Genomic DNA, 21,086 nt, shown 5'->3' with positions numbered 1-21,086 from the left:
TCTGATGCCTTTGGAAAGTGTGTGAGACTGTGTCTATTTTTTAGTGAAATAGTGGCTCTGCATTTACATATTGGCATACATATGGTTTTGCTATAAGGCACTTTTTCATGATCCTTTATATTATGGTAATCCATATTAGTTTAAATTCTACGTATAAGTAGATTTGTATAGTCAAATGAATTTCATATCAGACGAGTAAAAGAATACAAAATAGTTTTAGAAAAAGGTCATTGGTTTGTAAGAACCTGCGAAGGTGATTGAGGGGATTATCTTATCATCAATATAAATATAAATATGGGCATAGAAACTTCATTGTTGAGATGTTCTATGTTCAACACCACAACAATGTTAGTTTTTCCCCCAATTTGGAAGATATTTTTGAGATGCTGATTGAAAACCAGTTCATGTGACATGTATAATAATTTTGGAAATCAAAACTGAGATAGCAACAGAGATTTGGAGACAGACAAACAGTAAAGAAGTGACATTAATATAAAATGTTATGAGCCAAAATAAAACAAAAACAAAAAAAAAACAAAAGCATGATTTCAGTACAACCCCAACTTGAAAGTCCCAGAGATAGCTTTTGACATACACTGGGCCCCATCTCACATAGGTCACTTTATCCAGAGAGCTTTAAAGTTAAGGATATACTTACTCACTATATGGAGGTTAGCTCCATATAAAATTAGAGTAGTCTAGAGGGGTATATTTTACAAATATAACAAATATTACTCTCCAGTTAGTTTCAGAGTGGGGAAAAATTTAACAAGCCCCTTAAATAATTTTGGGAGGTGGGAGGTACTTTCACATTGTCACATTACCCATTTTTCTTTTTGTCACTCATGTAATTAAGTACCTTAATCACGCAAAATAACAATAATATGTAAAACAATATTGAACTGTGTTCAAGGTCTAAAAGAAATTTAAAAAGGAGGTGTCACAGCACTGCTTTGTTGAAGGTGAATGCTTGTAAAATTTCAATATTGTGTCCCTGCTAATGGCCAGGTAGCAGAACATGAGGGATTCTGACCCAACATCGCAGTGCACTTCATTTCCCCCACACAGTGGCTATGTTAGGACAGGAAAATACTAGAATCCAAATAGGAACTCCTCAGGAACAGAGTTCTTAAAGGTCAAAAGACAAAATGGGATCACTCCATACTTTTGAGACACCTAACACAGTAGCCCACCACATCAGTTTGGAGACACAAGAGATTCTTAAGAGGACTGGAAAAATGGCTGAGACTTCCAGGGCCTCCAATCAGTTACAGTGTCAGTCACCCCATTTTCTTACCCAGTGGTTCTTAGCTCTACATTAGAATCACCCAGAGAGCTTTCAAAATAGAATCTGATGCTCATCTTGTATCTCCAGCCAATCAAATAAAAATTTCTGTGATTGGAACCAAGACATTCGTATTTTCAAATCACCCTTTGGTGATTCAAGTGTTCACTCAAGGTTGAAAACTACTGCTTTAGCTATATCCCAAGAATGAAACTCAACACAAAGAATTGTAATAAACTTCTTAAATCACCTGTAGTAACTATTATCACTGTCATCTAGGGCTATCCAGTATGGCCCTTAAATTAAGTTCAGAATTTGCTGGGTTGGCCATTGGATCAGATGGGAAAAATCAGCTAAACAAAACACAATTCTTGGATGGAAATTTAGCTTTTTGCCAACCGCATGTTTGAGTATTTGTGGCCCAACTTCAAATGAAAACAGAAGTGTTTTTTTTTCTAACTAAATCATAATATTCACAATATACAGCTTGACTGACAGTGCTTGTGGGCAACTGAACAACTTAAGAGATTCCTTTTTTGCTTGAAAGTACACTGTGGACATTTATTTTATTCATTTCCAGAACAGGACTCTGAAAGCTGGGCTTGATTTTGCCTTAAACAATCTGTGGGATTTGGAGCACAAGCCAGACCTATCTAGATTTTAATGTTGTTGACTCTAACTAAAATAAGTTTGGACTGAATGATCTTAAAGATCATTTTCCATCTCTTAATGTTCCAATTCAATAATGTATAGTTTTCTCCCCCTTCCCAAGGCAAGTGCCCTCAAATCACTTAGATTCATATGGTGATACCATATATTTTCACTACTTAGGCCACATATTAATGGCAAAGAGTTACACAATAACTTGATTGTTTTGCGTGGTGTATAAGAAGTACCAAAAGTACTAAGCTTTTCACAAAGGACAGCACAAAGTTTAAGTGTCACCCATTCATTAAGTGTGAAGAGACATCTCCAGTAGAGACAAAGAGAATATCCGCTTTCTAATATAAACATCTCTTTTGTATAAAAAATTATTGTCTCAGGAGGCACTCACTGAAGGGAAATTACTGGCCCTGGAGGCAAAGATGTGATAAGATAATGATTTCTATTCTTGCATTTCGGCCAAATGGTAAATAAGTCACAAATGAAATAACTTTGGCACTATTAATTCTCAAAAGCAGATTTAGGCAGAGACTTCAATAAGCCTGAAATCAGCACTTAATTTTTCATTTTCTCTTTTCTGGGAGCCTTCAATGGAACAGTTTCAATTTTAAATTTAAGATATGTTGCCAAAAACTGATTGAAAAAACATGGTGCATGAAAAGATGTTTAGGTAGGTTTAAAAAAACCACAAAACCTGGATATGAACACTGCTTGAAAGGAAAATAACTTTTGCACCATACTTTTATAGACTTTAAATAGAAAAAGACTCCTTTCTTTAGACTTTGGTATAACTTGATGCCTAAAAATATATATTTTTTTGCTGTTGATATTTTGAGAAGTGTAGGGAAAAGCTTGGAAGTTTAAGAACTTCATTTCAAATGGAAATACTTCGCATAGTTTCCACATTCTCTTTTCTTTTCCCATTTCCCTTAATAATATTGGATTTTGAAGTTATTCTGTCTTCATATTCTCCGACATGGATGATTTTGCCTTTAAACTGAGAAATTCAAAGAAATGATGATGAAAGAGTTATGTATATTCTACTCTACATTTTGCTAAGACTTCAGGTAACCTCTTCGTATTTGAGTGATAAAATTATTCCACCTGGAATTTCTTGAAATAAAATTACTATCTTAGGCTCAAAATAGATTGATGATATAAATATGATAAATATGGGAGTAAATAATTCTTTCACAACTACAAGACCTTATGGTGCCAAAAGAAGAAAACATTCCTCTTCAAATTTATTCCTATTCCATATTAAACAGGCTACTGACCAGAACTGAAACTAGATAAACAGGGATTGGATCTCCAATTCCAAATATGAGAGTTGCTTAAAAGGTAAGTTTTAACTACTCTAACCTAATCTGAATCCTTTTGAACCTGGCTTGTTAAAGTTAGAACTGGTTTGAACTAATTTGCATTGCATTGAACCATTTTCACCAATTTTCTCATGGTCTTAGCCTTGTCCAATGCCTGACTGTCAAATAAGACAATGCACTTTCTGCAAGAACGGTACACAGGCACGAAAATATAGAGATGAGATCAAAGGGGGAGGAGGCCAATATTAACTATAATTTTGTAGAAATATTGTGTGAAATGCAAGAGATGATCAGAATTTGGGGGCCAAAAGTCAAGTCAGGAAACCAGAGGCGGCATGAAACCTTTCTGAGCACTGGACACAACCCAGGTTCACTGAGAAAAACAGGGAAGTTACAGGTGATACCTGTAACACCTCCAATCTCAGAGGCAGAGTCTGTTCTGCTTCAGGCTGTGTAAAACTTTGCAAGTAATTATCCAAACTCTTCCAAGTGCTGCCTCTGAAATGAAGGCATGATGAGGTGCCCAGCATCCAAATAACAGTTTTGAGTATGCTGTACAGCTGAATGCTTTCTGTAGGAAGTGTACTGTTTTGTCTGAGATCAATAATGTCCTACAAAACGGTAAACTGGACCTTCATGGTCAGTCTGCCAGCACAACTATGATGGTGTCAAGAACTTTCAATGGAAGAGTATCAAAAATAAATTTTAACAATACCATTCTCCAAAGTGCTTAGGGATCAGGAATGCATGTGGTTTTTCAAGCATGCTTGATTCAGAAGCATCTGGAATCAATGTTAACCTGGTTCAGCAAAGTGAGTCATGGCACAGAAGGGTACCAATGTCCCTGGCAGCATGAGTGACCCTTCACTACACGCTGAGTTCTGCAGCTCTTACAGGGCAGTTCCAGAGCTCTACCAGGCAGCATTATCACAGAGTCTATATGGTGGCACCACCTTGCCTTTTGTTTCCTCAGCTTCAAAAATGTCGCACCAATACATAGGCTTGCCTTAGAACTAAGACCTCCAACCCTGTTTAAATAAGTAAGGACTATTTTGAGATAAGCGCATCGAAGGTTTAAAATGTTGAACTAAAATATTAACTTGAGCTAGTTCTTAAAGACAATCCCAGGTTTGTTGTTCTTGAATAAATAAGTACACCTGAAGAGGTATGATAGATTATAATGCTGAACGCTTACCTCAGGGAAGGTGGTTATTAACACAGAAATGAGTGAATCAGAGACCATGTTGAATGCCTACTCTACAAAAGGCCTCCTTGCTGGCCTTCTCCTACTGAACAACAGGCTTTATCACATTTGCCCAAGTTTCAAATTTCAAGATCTTTCTAAACCACTATTTGTTCTTGTATGTCACTTTCAATTTGATGTTTAACATCTGTTGCCTGTTTATAGGAAATACATGCACGCGGCACTGCTTATATGCAACATGTAGGTTTACTATAACAGATTTCATCAAGTGGGAATTAAGTCAAGGTGAACTTTTATTTAAGGTCATGTGTTTATTTCAAATCATTTTGCTGATGACATAATAATTGCAGGCTGATCAAATAAAATGATCTCAAGCTATTCCAGGCAAGAAAAATCATGACCATTGTTCCTTTCTCAGTAATATCAATTTCACTTAAGAAAAGATTGTTTTTATTTGTTTCAAAAACTAAAACAAACTGCTGACTTCAAGCCTTAAAATTATTCATAGATTTGTGGGACCCAAACCAGACTGCCACGTGCATCACACAGGTACTGGGAGAGAAATGAGATTTTAAAGAACTTCCTATATGTGAAATAAACATTATAACTTTGTCATATGAGTTGATAATGGTACAGAAGTAATTTAAACCTGCTTTACAAATTGGGAGGATCTAATATGTAGAGTGATTCTCTGTTGAAAATGGGAGTAAGTGCTACTTTTAAAATTGAGGGGCTTTTGCTGAATTGAAGATTCATTGTATTCTTTCCCCTTGCCCAAAGAAACTAGTACTAAGTTCAAAGAAACAAGCAAATATTTGAGTATGCATTAAAATAAGGGTTATGCCAATCATGTTTGGGGAGCTGTCAGGCTTACCTTCTCCTGATTGGATGTGATAGGTGGGGTCATGATAGGGAGAATGCAAGAAGGGAATTTCACGGCCAAAACCTCAGGGCTCTGCTCTCCTGAAATCATCCATCTGGGAGCCTCAAGTCCCAGAAATCCCTCCAACACAATCCCAGCCTCAAAAGAAGAATGGAGCATGAAGCTCAGGAACGGTTTGAAGCAGCCTCCGCCCAAAGTGTCCCAATTAATCCCTAGGTTCTGTCCTCATGTACTATTCTAACCATTGTTATTATATTCTCCAAGCTAATTTATATAGTCCATATTATGGGTTTAATTTGTTTCTGTGACAAATTATTTTCTTTTTAACTCTAAGTTTTCTTTTCTTTCATCTTTTAGTTTCCAGTTTTTATGGTCCCATCTAACTTTTGCCATATTTTATTCATTCCTGACTTTATTCTTGCCATTTTATAGGGCTTATTTTATGCCACTTTATCTTACTGGTTTATTTGATTATGTTATCTTTGTTATTTTTATCATCTAAGATATCATTCTTGTTTTCTTTCAAATATTACTCAACTTTTACAAATGGCAGGCAGAAATATTGGCTAAAAGGATGCATCTTGGAGGTCAATCTAGGCCCTAAACAAGGAATGTTGAGAGATATTTTTCCCTCTTCAAGGTTATATGACGTCTCTTCCAGAGCTCCACAATTAATTCCTGAATTCCCACCGAAGATAAATCTTTTGGTTGTGAAATAAGTCTGAAAAGAGAGTTTGACTACCATCCTGAACCCTTTATGCGAAGTAACCCAAGCAGCCTACAATCCAAAAATATCCTGTCAGCATAAAGATGATACACCCCTGTGGATAGTACACATGAAAACCAAATTACAGTAGCCTTCTCTCACAGATTAGCCAATCCATTTAAAGAAACTGAGAAAACTTTATCATTTCTGTTCTATAAAACTGTTGGATTCTGGGTAAATTCTGGGGAAAACCCCTGTTTATCAGGAGAAAGAAGGCCACAGGAGTTGCAACCAGAAGGAAGTCAGGCAGTTCAAGTTAAGGAAAGAAATTGGCTCACATTTTCCAGATTACATCTCTTTTTTTCTTTAAAAAAATTTTTTTTAGTTTATTTTATCTGTTTTGAGAAAGACAGAGAGGGAGTGGGGGAGAGGCTGAGAGAGAGGGAGACAGAGAATCCCAAGCAGGCTCTGCACAGTTAGCACGGAGCCTGATGCAGGGCTCGAATTCACGAACCGTGAGATGATGACCTGAGCCAAAACCAAAGGCTGGACACTTAACCAAATGAGCCACCCACGCACCTGTATTTTTTCTTCTATAAGGAGAATGGCTTCATTGTTTTTTCTCTTGCTACTTCAATAGAATAGGATAGGATAATATAGAGAATTCAAATGACAAAGTTCTAAGCAAGCAAGTGAAAACTCACTCGATATGCTGCCACCCTGAAATAATCACCATTGACATTTCATGCCCATCTTTTCATCTGTCTCGTTATGCACAAATACCCATGGACATATGTCATTTTAGATCAATGACATTATATCTTATGTGCTTTTTAAAGATGTCTTCTGAGGGGCGCCTGGGTGGCTCAGTCGGTTAAGCGGCCGACTTTGGCTCAGGTCATGATCTCGCGGTCCGTGAGTTTGAGCCCCGCATCAGGCTCTGTGCTGACAGCTCAGAGCCTGGAGCCTGTTTCAGATTCTGTGTCTCCCTCTCCCTGACCCTCCCCTGTTCATGCTTTGTCTCTCTCTGTCTCAAAAATAAATAAACATTAAAAAAATTTTTTTAAATAAATAATAAACATGTCTTCTGTTTTCTTATAATTTTTCATTTATTTATTTATTTATTTATTTTTATTTATTTATTTTGCTTATCTTACCCTTTCCCATTTCACTCTATTCTCTCAACCTCTCTATATATTCCTGACCGGCAACCCACGTTAACAAACTAGTTTAAAACTTCTATGTTTATATATATGCTCACAAGCACATATATACACGTGTGCATATGCATAGACATACATATGCCTCAGGAAAGGCTGGGTTACGCCACTATAACAAATGACCCCCAAATATAAACAACAGTGATTTCTTGATTATGATATATTCCCATTTTAGGTCAGCTGCATTTCTGCTCCTAGTTATCTTTACTCTTAGGTCCTGGCTCATGGGGAGGTTGTTGCAGTGATGGTGGCAGAAGGAAAAATATGGTGTTGCCACTGAGCTAAGATCTAGGCAAGAGGTACCCTGCCCTAGTCCACACTTTGGAAAGCACTGAGGTGGCCCTCCCCAGTATGTGCCTCCTAATGGGACAGGCAGTCTAAAGGGCCAAGGGCAATGCCCTCTCTATGTCCATGTGCCTCCCTGCCACACCGCTCTGGACTGTGCTGCAGGTATTGGGATCCTAGAATTCCTGCCCAAATGTGCTCTGTGGGTGGTCTCTTCCCTGAGTTCATCCCTCTGAGGGTAGACAAAATTGTAGGAGCATATACCCCTTTGCCTGAGAGTTAGTCAAAGGTTAGCTGTTTGTGGGGAATGTGGATGAAGCTTGAAAATATGGGTTGGCGTATTCACAGAAATGAGCTCAAGTCCCTCATGGTATGAAATAGGTGAAAATTAAGACCGGTACTTTATATTATTTCAGGAGGATAGTCAGTGTGGGGAACAGCTTAATAAATAAACCATATATTTCCCACTGAATTAAAATGTATTTTTTTTACATATAATTGGGATCACTTTTTGACTCTAGAAGAAGAAAATCTCTTCTACGTGTATGTCAAAACTACAATAATTTCACAGGTAGTTCTATTCTGTATTCTAATATCTGGTAAGGCAACTCCTCTCTCATTAATAATTATTTTCTTTTTCCAAAATATCATATGCTATTCTTGGATATTAATTTTCCACATAAATTTTAAGAATCACTTTATGCAATCCGTTACACAAAACTGTTTGATTCTAATAGGAATTGTATTACATTTATACAGCATATAAATATAACACTGATATTTTTGTTATTAGCAAACCCATCCAAGAATAAGTGTGCCTTCAACTAAGATTAACACTCTTCTGAACTTTAAAAAAATCTTTTTTTTTAAACATTTATTATTGAGAGACAGAGAGACAGAGCATGAGCATGGAAGGGGCAGAGAGAGGAAGAGACACAGAATACGAAGCAGGCTCCAGGCTCTGAGCTGTCAGCACAGAACCCGATGCGGGGCTTGAACTCACAAACCACGATATCATGACCTGAGTGAAGTCGGACGCTTAAACAACTGAGCCACCCAGGCACCCCTAAAAAATTTCTATACAACTCGCCCTGAATTTTTCTAGTTAAATTTAGTGCTAAATATTTTTATAGTTTTCATTACTATTTTGTTTTTTTTTTAACGTTTTTATTTATTTTTGAGACAGAGAGAGACAGAGCATGAACGGGGGAGGGTCAGAGAGAGAGGGAGACACAGAATCTGAAACAGGCTCCAGGCTCTGAGCAGTCAGCACAGAGCCTGACGCGGGGCTCGAACTCACGGACCGCGAGATCATGACCTGAGCCAAAGTCGGACGCTTAACCGACTGAGCCACCCAGGCGCCACTTCATTACTATTTTGAATGAAATGTTTCCCATTTCATCTCCATATTTTTATTGCTACTATAAAGAAAACATTCTTCACTTTTCCTTGTTTTACTACATTTGTTAGGACCATCAATACAATGACAAAAGCTGTCAAACTATCTAATCTCTGACTTTAATTGAAATATATTTTTACCATATAGAAAGATGTTAGCTGTTGGTTTCTGATGAATGATCTTTATTTCACTCAAATTATTTATATTCTTTCTCTACTTTGAGAACTGTTGCTGAACTATAGTCTCATTCTGGCAACTATAGTTCTTTTTCTGCCTTGTATTCTATAGGGTCAAGGTCAGCTCCAAGGAGCAGATAACCAAAAGTAGCAGTGGCTTAAAACATAGAGAAGTTTATTTTCCTGTGTTGTACAAAGGTGGTAAGTCAAGAACTGGTAGGACAAACCCACAATCATTGGGACTCGCTCTCCTATTATTTATTCTGCCACCTCAACATGTGGTGCCATGGCTGCCTCGAGGTCGACTACCATATATTAATTCCAGCCAACGGGAAGACAAAGATAAAAAAAGGAAAGGGCAAGTTTTCTTTCGATAAACCTTGCAAAAAGATGCATATACTACTTTTTCTTGCATTACATTTGTCGGAACTTGGTCATGTCATATGGCCATGCCTAAATGCATGGGAGACTGGGAAATACAGCTTTCCACTCTGTTTTTCCTGCCATTTGTGGTTTTAATTTTTTTAATGTTATTTTTTATTGAGAGACAGAGAGACAAAGAGCATGAGCATGGGAGGGGCAGACAGAGGGGGAGACACAGAATCTGAAAACAGGCTCCAGGCTCTTGAGCTATCAGCACAGAACCCACCGCGGGACTGGAACCCACAAACTGCAAGCCTGAGCTGAAGTCGGATGCTTAACTGACTGAGCCACCCAGGCGCCCAGGCCTTTTGTGGTTTTAAATAAGTATTTTATAAGTTCCATTTTCTCTCCTTTGTTAACATATTGATTATTTTTCTTTTTTTAACTTTTTTTTTAGTGGTGGCCCTGCAGTTTGTAATATATATTTACAACAAACCCAAGTCTACTTTCAGATAGCACTCTACCACTTCACAGGTAGTATAAGTCCTGATCATTACAAAATAATCCTAATTCTTCCTGTCTGTTCTTTGTGTCATTGCTATCATTCCTTGCACTTATATATAGGATACATAAGCATATAAATATACATATGCACCAAAGATATATACATAAGCATACTGATATTATTATTTTGAACAAACTTATCTGTTAGATCAATTAAAAAGAAAAGCTTTTATTTACTTATTTATTTTTAATTTTTTTAATGTTCATTTATTTTTGAGAGAGAAAAAGAGACAGAGCATGAGCAGGGAAAGGGCAGAGAGAGAGAGGGAGTCACAGAATCTGAAGCAGGTTCCAGGCTTCCAGCCATTAGCACAGAGCCCCATGCAGGGCAGGAACCCACTAACTGAACTGTGAGATCACGACCTGAGCCGAAGTCAGTCGCTTAACTGACTGAGCCACCCAGGTGCCCTATTTATTTATTTTTTTAAGTTCACTTATTCTGAGAAACAGTGCAAGTGGGGGAGGGGCAATCAGAGAGGGAGGGAGAGAGAAAGAGGGGGGGGGAGAGAGAGAGAGAGACAGAGAGAGAGACAGAGAGAATCCCAACCAGGCTCTGTGCCGTGAGCATAGATCCCAACACGGGATTGAACTCACAAAATTGTGATACCATGACCTCAGCCAAAACCAAGAGTTGGATGCTTAACCAACTGAGCCACCCAAGCACCTCAAAAGTTTTTATTTTACCTCCATGTATTTCTTCTCCAATGCTCATCCCCTTTATGTAGATATGAGTTTCGGACTTCCATTACTCTTTCTCTACCTTGGTGGATTTCTGTTGTGTTTTCTTTTCCTCTCTCAACACTTGAAATACTTCACTCTCTTCTTATTTGCTCTCTCTTATCTCTTAGAAGTTGGTTATTATTCTTATATTTGTTCCTCCATAGATAAGCTGTTTTTTTTTCTTTCTCTAGCTTCTTTCAGCATTTTTCTTTCTCTTTGATTTTCTGTAGGTTGCAATAATATGCCTAGGTGTAGTTTTTGGCATTTATCCTGCCTGATGTTCTCTGAGCTTCCTGTGGCTTGGTTCCTGGCATTGATTTAGCGAAATTCTTAGTCATTATTATTGCACATATTTCTTCTGATCCTTTCTCTCTTTTTTCTCCTCTGGTATTCCCATTACATATACATTACACCTTTTGTAATTGTCCCACGGTTTTTACCTATTCTGTTCTGTTTTTCAGTCTTCTCTTTGCTTTTCTATTAACATATCCCCAAACACAGAGATTCTTTCCTCAGCTGTGTCCAGTCTACTAATAAACTCATTAAATGCATTCTTCACTTTGATTAGTGTGTTTTTAGCTCTAGGATTTCTTTTTGTTTTTTGCTTACACTTCCCATCTCTGTTTACATTGTTCATCTGTTCCTACATGCTGTCTACCTATCCAGGAGAACCCTTAGCACATTCATCATAATTATTTTAAATTCATATCCTGATAATTTCAACATACCTTCCATCCTGGTTCTGATGCTTGCTCTGTCTCTTCTAATAGTGTACTGTTTTGCTGTTGTTTTGTGTTTTGTTTTTGTTTGCCTTTTGGAATGCCTGATAATTTTTTCTTGATAGTCAGACATGATGTACTGAGTAAAAGGAACTCCTGTAAATAGGCTTTTAGAAATGCTGTGATGAGATGGTGGGGGAGGGGAAGTGTTCTAAAATCCTGTGATTAGGTCTCTCCCGGTGAGCCTGAGCCTTCCGACTGTGAACTTCACAAGTGTGCCTTAGCTTTTTTCTCCTGCCTAGGTGGTTCAGGATGGCTAGAGTGGGCTGGAGTTGGATATTCCCCTTCCACCAGGTCAGTTAGGCTCTGGTTAACTTGTTTCCTGTGAGTACAGTCCTTGTTAAGAACAGAGGGCTCTGACCAATTTCAAAATGGTTCCTTTTCTCCCCGCAACCCTGACAAAAGCAAAAGGGGATTTTGGTGGGAACCTGGTGAAGCTCCTAAAAGTTAATCTCACAATATTGGTTATGGTGGGGTGGGAGAGCTTTTTACTGGGTTCACCTGGAATTTTTAACTCTCAGATTTGTCCACACTGAACCTCTAGCAATTATACTACAGCTCAGCACTGGTTCCTGCAGCCCTTTCTGCTTGTGAGTCTGCTCAGGTAAGTGGCGGCACCCTGAACTCACCTGTCTCTCCAGTTTCTGGGGCCATGGTGTGCCCTGTGGCCTCCCCTCTCTTATGGATCCAAGTACAGTTGTTAGTGTTTCAGTCTTTACTTGCTGTCAGTGTGGAATAGCAACTTTCTTACAGGTGGAACTAGAAGTTGGACATCAGTAATGCATTCTTTATTCTGGGAAACCACATACTTGGCTAGAAATGACGTTTTTGTTATCATCGAAGATGTGTAGAACAGGTACTAAGGTACAACTGACAGCTACTCTCATAATTATTTACTTTGGATTTTTATTCTTTAAGTTGTTTATTGCAATGAACTATATAGAGAGGTTTCCTGATCTGAAAATTCTTGGAATGAAAGTTACTTAGTCATATTATAATATTTTCAATATATCTCCCTAAAAATATAAATTTCCAAATAGAACCCATGAGGTAGAAAGTATGAATATATCATTACTAAAGAAGATATTACTGACGCCTGGGTGGCTCAGGTCACGATCGCATGAGTTCGAGCCCCGCCTCAGGCTCCTTGCTGACAGCTCAGAGCCTGGAGCCTCCTTCACATGCTGTCCCTCTCTCTCTGCCCCTCCCCCTGCTCACATTCTGTCTCTCTCTCTCTCTCTCTCAAAAATAAATAAACATTAAAAAAAGAAAAATAAATAAAAAGATATTACACTACTTGTAAAAGTCCTCTATTAAAAAGATACCAGCACCACTTGGTTTTATGATTTAGTTCCACTGATACTTCAAAAATATAAAAATACACAATTCAAGTGTCATTTAGATCACTGTGGATCATAAAAAATGAAATCTTCCCAAACCATTTGATAAAAACATTATTTTTATACTAAAAACCTGTTAGAGAGTAATAAAAACTCTAGTTCTGACATAAATTTATATGCAAAACTTTTAAGTAAAATAATTATAATGTCCATAAAAAAATGTTGGTTTAGGAAGCAAGGGATGCTCCCACTAGGAATTTTTCGGGTGGACTTTATCATGATTTTTTTTCAATTCAATCTTCTGAATGCTGGGGTGAATGTGAAGTAATTTAAGCCATAGCTACCAATAACAGCTACAACCTATCTAAAAGCTTTGGAAAGTGGATGCTATTCCTCAACTTCTTATGATATTACTTAACTGCTTTAAGCTTCAATTTCTCCACTTATAAATTTGAAATAATAGTAGAGTTCTTGGAACAATTCAATGAGAACATGAGTGCAAGGTATCTATTATGTTTTTGGTGTATGATGAGTGCCCAATATTCTCAAATGCATTTTCCATTTCCTATAACAGAGAAGAATTTGTAATGCAAAGACCCTATCATAGTAACCTGTCTAAAACAATTTGCCAATAGAAAATTAATTCTTTCAATATCTTAGTTTTGAGTTTCTTTACTTTTCCAGCTTTATGAGTGAAAAACCTGGCAAAATAGGATAGCTATTTTTTTGTTTTTTGAGAAACAGAAAGACTCACAGCGTGAGCAGGGGAGGGGCAGAGACAGAGGCAGACACGAAATCTGAAGCAGGCTCCAGGCTCTGACCTGTCTGCACAGAACCCTACACGGGGCCTGAACACGAGATCATGACCTGAGTCGAAGTCAGACACTTAACCAACTGAATCATCCTGGCGCCTTTATTTTTAATTTTAGAGAGGGAGAGAGTTCACAATTGGGGGAGAAGAAATCAGGGGCAAGAGTGAGAATGGAGAGAGAGAGAGAGAGAGAGAGAGAGAGAGAGAGAGAGAGAGAGGAGAATCCCAAGCAGGCTCCAGGATCAACATGGAGCCCAAGGTGGGGCTTGATCTCACAATCCTGGGACCATGACCTGAGCCAAAATCAAGAGTCAAACGCTCAACCAACTAAGCCACCCAGTCACCCCTGGAGAGCTGTTTTCAAAACGATTTTTACTTCATTTCAAAATTTATTTCTCACTTTCCCCCCCAAATTATAGGAACTCTCAAGAGTGCACGAAATACAATAGTAAAAAGTATACATAGAAGTTTTTTTTTTAATACAAATGGGACATTGAAAGGGTAAATAAAATCATGAATTATGCAAATGAAAATCCTGCATATCACAGAGTCCCAAGAGCTTGCTGTACTTAGGCAATGTACTTCACTACAAAATTTCTTGCAGAAAGTGCTGCAAGATATTAACAAGCTTCCATTCATTTCAAAACTGAATTTTCTAGTTTGATTCCTATTCCTTTGCTCTTTGTCTGTCCTAATAGTCATACTCCTCTTATAAAGTGTATGAAGATTATTTTGATATCAACTCAAAAATCTGATAAATTCTGTGCATGCTAGGCATCAACATAAACATGATTTCAAAAAATCTGAATAGAATTATTAATGGCATTTTCCCAAACTACACACATGATTGGGGTTGAGAGGGTTATTCTATTATGGGCCATTTTCCTAGGAGTAACTATGAATTAACTAAACACAAAACAAAACATTTAATCAGTGAGACTTAGAATTATAACAATTTGAATGGTAACTAATAGAAACCCCATTTATGTTTTAAATCAAGAAAAATGGGTCACAGAAGGCTTAATAGTGAACTTGTCTTTGCCTACTGTCACCCTGGGTATGTTTCTTAGGCCACAGTTAAAGTTACTATTTCTCACTCAATTTGAACTTCGCTAAAGCCATTTCCAAGTCTGGGAACATAACCAGAAAGCCTAGGTTTTAAGGGTTGGGACTGCTGTGATAGGTCAAGGGGCTCTCAACAAACTACCTTCAGATATTCAGTGGATTCTGTTATAACTTCTTGAGAGGTTTCTGCCCTCTCGTCAATGCTTTACATTAGGATCTAGTAGGTTTCAAGTGTGATAACCCTGTTACTTTATTCTTAACCATAACAACTCTGCCAAGAGCCTTATAAGACTACTTTCAGCTTTCACTTAACTACCTTTAGCCTTGATTACAAGAACAGAATTTGAAGATGTAATAAGTTATGAGAGCTTAATGTAAGCAAGATCCAAGTCAATGCAGCTGCAAAATTTACATTTTAAAACCAACAGAAGAATGGGTCCGGCATAAATGGAATCCAGACATCAAATGTTAAGGATTACTTTAAGCTCACTTTCCCACTTAGCTTATAACTTAAAGAACTAACACTCTAATGTTATTTTCGAGCAGAAGTTGGCAAATTTTTTTCCTGTAAAAGGGGACATGACATTTTAAGCTTTACAGACAGTACTTTCTCTGTTGTAGCTATTCATTGCACGCAAGCAGCAGTAGACAATACCTAGACTAATGGGCATGGCCATGTTCCAGTAGGATTTTATTACCAACCTGGCAGACCAGATTGGATTTGCTACCAGTAGTCTGTGTACCCCTACTTTAGAAAAACTGGATTTTTACCTTCCAGTTACAAGATTGATCTGTAGGTTTTTAATGATAAGAGAGATTTGTCATTAGAAGTATTAGGTGACTTGTAATTATTTGTCACCAAAATATTAAATTGTTTAAAATGTTAACTCAAAATTCTCTAGATTCCTTATACTTGCAAGATCAACATTTAATACTATCTCAAACACACTGCAAAACTTGTGATTTCATAAGAAAGAAATGATATAAGATGATGTGGAAAAAGAGACGTAACACTTCATATTTAATAATTGAAGAACATAGACATTCTTTCTAAGGTAATGTACGGAATGTTTCTTGCATATTAAATTCATTTTAACTTCAAGTTCAGGGAAAAATAAAAATAGTTAAATATAGTTACAAAATCCAGGTCTGGTTGTACTGACACTGAATGATGCGGGCTTCCTCTTTAATCTGACTGCTCAGGGTAGAATCTTTAATGGAGCTTGTAACCATCATTGGCTATTGCTGTGATTTCTAGTGTGACATAATTGTGGTAAGGACAAAAGAGCTTATATAGGTATACACATGTAAGACCTTGCAGAATTTTTATTTTGGTGGCTCATTTGCTTGCTCCATGGTTTTTTTTTTTTTTTTTTTTTTTGAGATAAGCAATCTCAGAGGATAAATGATAGGGAGTTTTATCTAGTTATGAAGCATTTTAAAATGCTACTCTCCTCTTCCATAAACATCCCCCTGTTTTATTGGCAATAGCACCAGAACTGTATTTCCAAAAGCTTTTTCTATTCATATGGAATATTTTGTAATTAGATACCCAATTAATCTGCTTCAGCATAGCTTTGTGAGGCTCAAATGTCTTTCATTTTGCTGTTATGCCTCTAAATGGGCCAGAGCTTTTTACAATTTAAAGAGTAAGAAGAGACTTAGGATATACACAAGGGAAGTACCATATTCCTTAATGTTAGGAACATATATATTTTGCATGTCAAATCAAAATAATTAACAGACATGATCATTCACGGAACAACGTCTCTTCTAAATACTTGAACTACATTTTCATTTGCCTTAAATTTATGGTTCTTCTTTCAGTTCCACATTTTTTTCATGTTTTATGTTAAAGATTGCCTTTTCATGACATGTATACTCTCTGAATATTTATAAACTGCTACCATACTCTCAATTCTTCACCTTTAAGCTGGATTCATGTTTATGAGTATGTGGATATTCTACAATAGAATAGGAACAATTAAACGACAAAGCACCAGGGTGCCTGGGTGGCTCAATTGGTTAAGCATCCAACTCTTGATTTCAGCTCAGGTCTTGATCCCATGGTTCATGGGATCCAGCCCCAAGTCGGGAGCCTGCTTGGGATTCTCTGTCTCTCTCTCTCTCTCTCTCTCTCTGTCTGTCTGTCTCTCTCTCTCTCTCCCTTTCCTGCTTGCACTTACATGCTTTTTCTCTCTCTCTCTCTCTCAAAATAAATAAATGTTCTTTAAAAAAGAAAATAAGTGACATAGCACCAATCCGACTCATTTTTTGTTGCTACGCTCTAAAATACTTCCTCTCATTCCAACAAGAAAGCTTTTAACTTTGTACCAATTCCTAACCATTAACTCTCTTCTTTAGTTCTTTATCCCTTCAAATACTGAGGGTTCATGTACTCTGAGGCAGCTTGGCAGAATTACAATACATAAATACTGGGAGAATCAGATTCTATGCCAATAGTTATAAACTATAGATGCACAGTGATTATTTTCAGAAATAGATGCTGGGAATGTCCACAGATGTTTGGAGTTTAGTCTTTTTGAAAATGTTATATTTGAGTTATGATAAAAATAAACAAATATTGATGCAACCAAGCAATTAAGACATTTTTCTCTTGGTTATGATAATATCATGCTATGTTCCCCAGGTTTTGTGTTTTGAATGTATTATTAACTTTAAGCACTGACACAGGCCAAAATAGTAAGTACAAATGTGCTTAGTGAAAAATAATACCAATATGGTGATTCTTATACTAAAAACAATGCTTGTTCTACATTGCAAAACACAAGAAAACAATAGTGTTTGCTATCAGAGAATAATTCTACCTAAATGAATAATGTCTCCTTTCATTCTCCCTCTATGTACAAATATGAAATAACAACCAGGTCTAGGATTAGAAGTATTGCATACATTTTATAAATCCAAAATGTATTCATCTACGCATTTACCAGATAGTTTTGTCAGCTAACAATATACACATGGGCATAAGTCAGGTTGTTGAGCTTTTATATAGAGGTAAAATTAATTCGATTGTGGAGTGTGCATAGGATATGGTGAAGTCAAAAATAGATACCCAAATGAAGGAAAAGTAGCATTCGGATAACCAACATCCAAATAAACTCAATTCTGACATTTCTGTTTTGAAATCACAGTTCTGGTAAGTTCTCACTGCAGGTGATAAGTAGCTAAACTTATTTACTGGTTTTAGCATTTTTGTATATGGCATTGGGTTTTCTACATGGATGGTGGTATTACTTGCAAATAAAAAATTTTACTTCTTTTTTTTCAATCTGAGGGTTTTTTGTTTTGTTTTGCCTTATTACATTGGATAAAACCTTCAGGAAAATTTTGAAGTGTTCAGAGTTGGCATGTGTGCCTTTTTTGTGATCATGAAGGTTAAGCATTTAGTCTTTCATCTTTAAAAGTGATGTTAACTATAAGTTTTTCATAGGCACCTTTATCAGGTAGATAAAATTTCCTTTAGTTACTAGTTTTAGGTATGTTTTTATAACAAATAGGTATTAAATTTTATCAGGTGCCTTTTCTGCATCTATTGAGATGATCTTGTGGGGCTTTTCATCTTTATTCTGTTAATTGTGTGAACTGCTTTGATTGATTTTTCAAATGTGAGACCAATCTTGAACTTCTGACATAGATCCTACATGGGCATGAAGTATTATCCCACTTATATATTGCTGGATGTTTTAAGAGTGTTTGTGTCTCTGTTCATAAAGAATACTAGTCTTTTTTTTTTTTTTTTTTCTTCTTGAATGTCATTGTCTGGTTACAGTACATAGTGCTGGCTTCCTCTCACTTTTCTTTCTTATATCCGTAGGCTCTATAGTGATTCTCTTGTTTAAAGTTTCTGATTTTAGTAGTTTATGTACTATCATTTTTCTTCATCCAACATCCTAGAGATTTTTACTTTTTGATCTCTTCAAAGAATATACTTTGTTTCATTATTTTTCCCCTTTCTCTCTTTCTCTTGTTTTCCTGACTTCAAATTAACTGATTTGCTCTTTATTATTTCCTTCTTTTACTAATTTTAGGTAGGTCTCCTCTTTTTAGACTATTAAAAGTGCAGAAGGGGGTGGTGAATAGAGATTTTAACTTACAATTCCTTCTAATTCTAATAAGCATTTAAAACTATAAATTTTCTTGTAATCACCGCTTTAGCTATATCTCACACTTCAATATGCTGTGTTGTGTTTCATGTTATTTCAATATACAAGTGATTTTTTTCCATTGGTCTTATGTTTTTTAAGAAAAGTATTGCTTAATTTCTAAGTATTTGAATATATTTCAGATTATCCTTTGGCTTTTTATTTTAACTGTTGTAATCAGAGAACAAATTCTGCATGATTTCAACTCTTCCATATATTTTCCAATGTTTTTTATATATATGTTAGGACATATTTTATAATCCAAAATACAGTACATCTTGGTAAGTGACACATGGGCACTTGAAAAGTATGCATACTCTGCTGTTGTTTGGTGGGATGCTTTAACAATGTTAATTAAGTCTAAGTGGCTGTTAATGCCAGTCAATTTTTCTACATCCTTACTGATTTTCATTTCACTTATTGTATCAATTACTGGAAAAGGAGTTTTAAAATATTTTCTTAAAAGTAATGGACTCTAATGGTGAGATAGGAAATATACCTAATCTTTCTATTTAAAAATTCCTAAGTTAAATACTATACTAATGATTAAAATCTAACTCTTGTTCAAAGGAAAAATGTTGATTCCAGTTTTAGTATTATAAAAATGCAATAAAACAGAATAAGAAATAAATGAATTATATAACAGTAGTTAATTTTGGCCTACCTAAAACTCCGTTATATAACACATGTAGTTTCCTTATGTCTGATTTCTTACAAACCAAATTAAGATAGTTCAAGGGTAACTCCACCCCAGATTTAAGGTAACACCTATTTACTGCCCTGTTTCTTTTTGGGAGGACAATTATTATCTTTTTCCATGTGCAGTAGATTTGAAAATTGTTTATGATTTTCTAAGTTGAGATTTCTTTCTTTACTATACTATACTTATTTTATAATTACTTATGCTATACTATACTATACTATACTTATTTTACTATATATACCTTACTGTACTATATACTATAAGTATTCAAATTATTATTCCTTCACAAATATAGTCACTAAACACCTGAGAGATGCAATTACCCATACCTTATTTCTAGCCAACTTATTCCTTCCCATTTCTACTGCATGACATTGACTATGTCAAAGTGAAAATACAAATATATATAAAAGGAAAAAAAAACTTTTGAGGGAAGTTCATTTTTTAGCCTTAAAATACTGCATACCTTACAAGAAAAACTTGTCTTTTTTCCTTCATAGTGCCTAATTTATTTTAATACTTCAGAACAACTTAACTTTGTTAAGACTTGCATAATAGTGCTAGAATTTTCCAGTTCATCAATTCCTAATCTGTGTGTGTGAAGATATTGTTTTTGTACAATAAAGATCCAGATGTAGGCACTGTGTCATGTTGCTAACATGGGAATCTGATTTGTAATTACTTATTGCCATTAATTTCCTACTCAAAGATTTTCTCATTTGAATTGATGACTCAAGATATCTGAGCCAAGCTTCTCCCAAGAAAAATTCCTAATGCTTTGACTTCAAGAATGGTTTTAAAAAAAGGTTGTTGTGATGTATTCATGGAATTTACAAGTCTGTTAGATGTCTTCTTCAAAGGAAAGAAATGTCAAAACACAAACCAAAACATAAACAGGCAATTCTAGAAGATTTTTCTGTAACCCAAATGTCTTCTTCACAATGCCCTTTAAGTTGACTTACCACTTCACTCCAAACAAGTCCATGTATTTTGGCAATAAATGATCCTCTTCATCTTCTCAAAAAACTTTAATAAGCCCTGGGAAGAGAGGATGGAGGTCTTCATTTTGTAGATCCAGAATTCTGCTCTTACCCTTGCCATTTCTCTTTGGCCCCAACCCAAACTTCAAGTACATCTTCTTCGATTTCTGCAAAACAAAAGTAAATAATCCAACACGATAAGAATTTGAAGGCACAGTAGGCTGCCTGAAATAGAAAGGAGAAAAGGATTTATATTTCAGCCACATAATCAACTGGAAATGAAATAGTAAGTGTCATCTACATTAAAATTCTCTTTGATCATATCTCCACCAGGGAACGCGATGACTTTTCACTTGATGTAATCTCTATCTTCATCTTGTTGTTTCTCCCCATCCTTTATTGTATACGTTCTCTCATCTCCTCTTTCCTTCTCTGAAGAAGTCACAAATTCT

The 21,086-nt window shown here is 36.2% G+C and overlaps 1 long non-coding RNA gene across 1 annotated transcript in view; it reads right to left on the bottom strand.

Annotated features, from left to right (window-relative positions):
• LOC128314776 (uncharacterized) overlaps positions 1-20,853 on the bottom strand; it is a 91,909-nt gene extending 71,056 nt beyond the window's left edge. Inside the window, exon 1 of the long non-coding RNA XR_008296812.1 lies at positions 20,617-20,853. This is a non-coding gene — a long non-coding RNA (uncharacterized LOC128314776). The remainder of the gene's footprint in view (positions 1-20,616) is intronic.
• Positions 20,854-21,086: the final 233 nt, after the last annotated feature.

The sequence above is a fragment of the Acinonyx jubatus genome, chromosome A2 (genome assembly GCF_027475565.1).
Source record: "Acinonyx jubatus isolate Ajub_Pintada_27869175 chromosome A2, VMU_Ajub_asm_v1.0, whole genome shotgun sequence".
NCBI lineage: Eukaryota > Metazoa > Chordata > Mammalia > Carnivora > Felidae > Acinonyx > Acinonyx jubatus.
The sequence above is the reverse complement of the archived record's forward strand: the minus strand, read 5'-3'. Positions and strand labels throughout refer to the sequence as shown.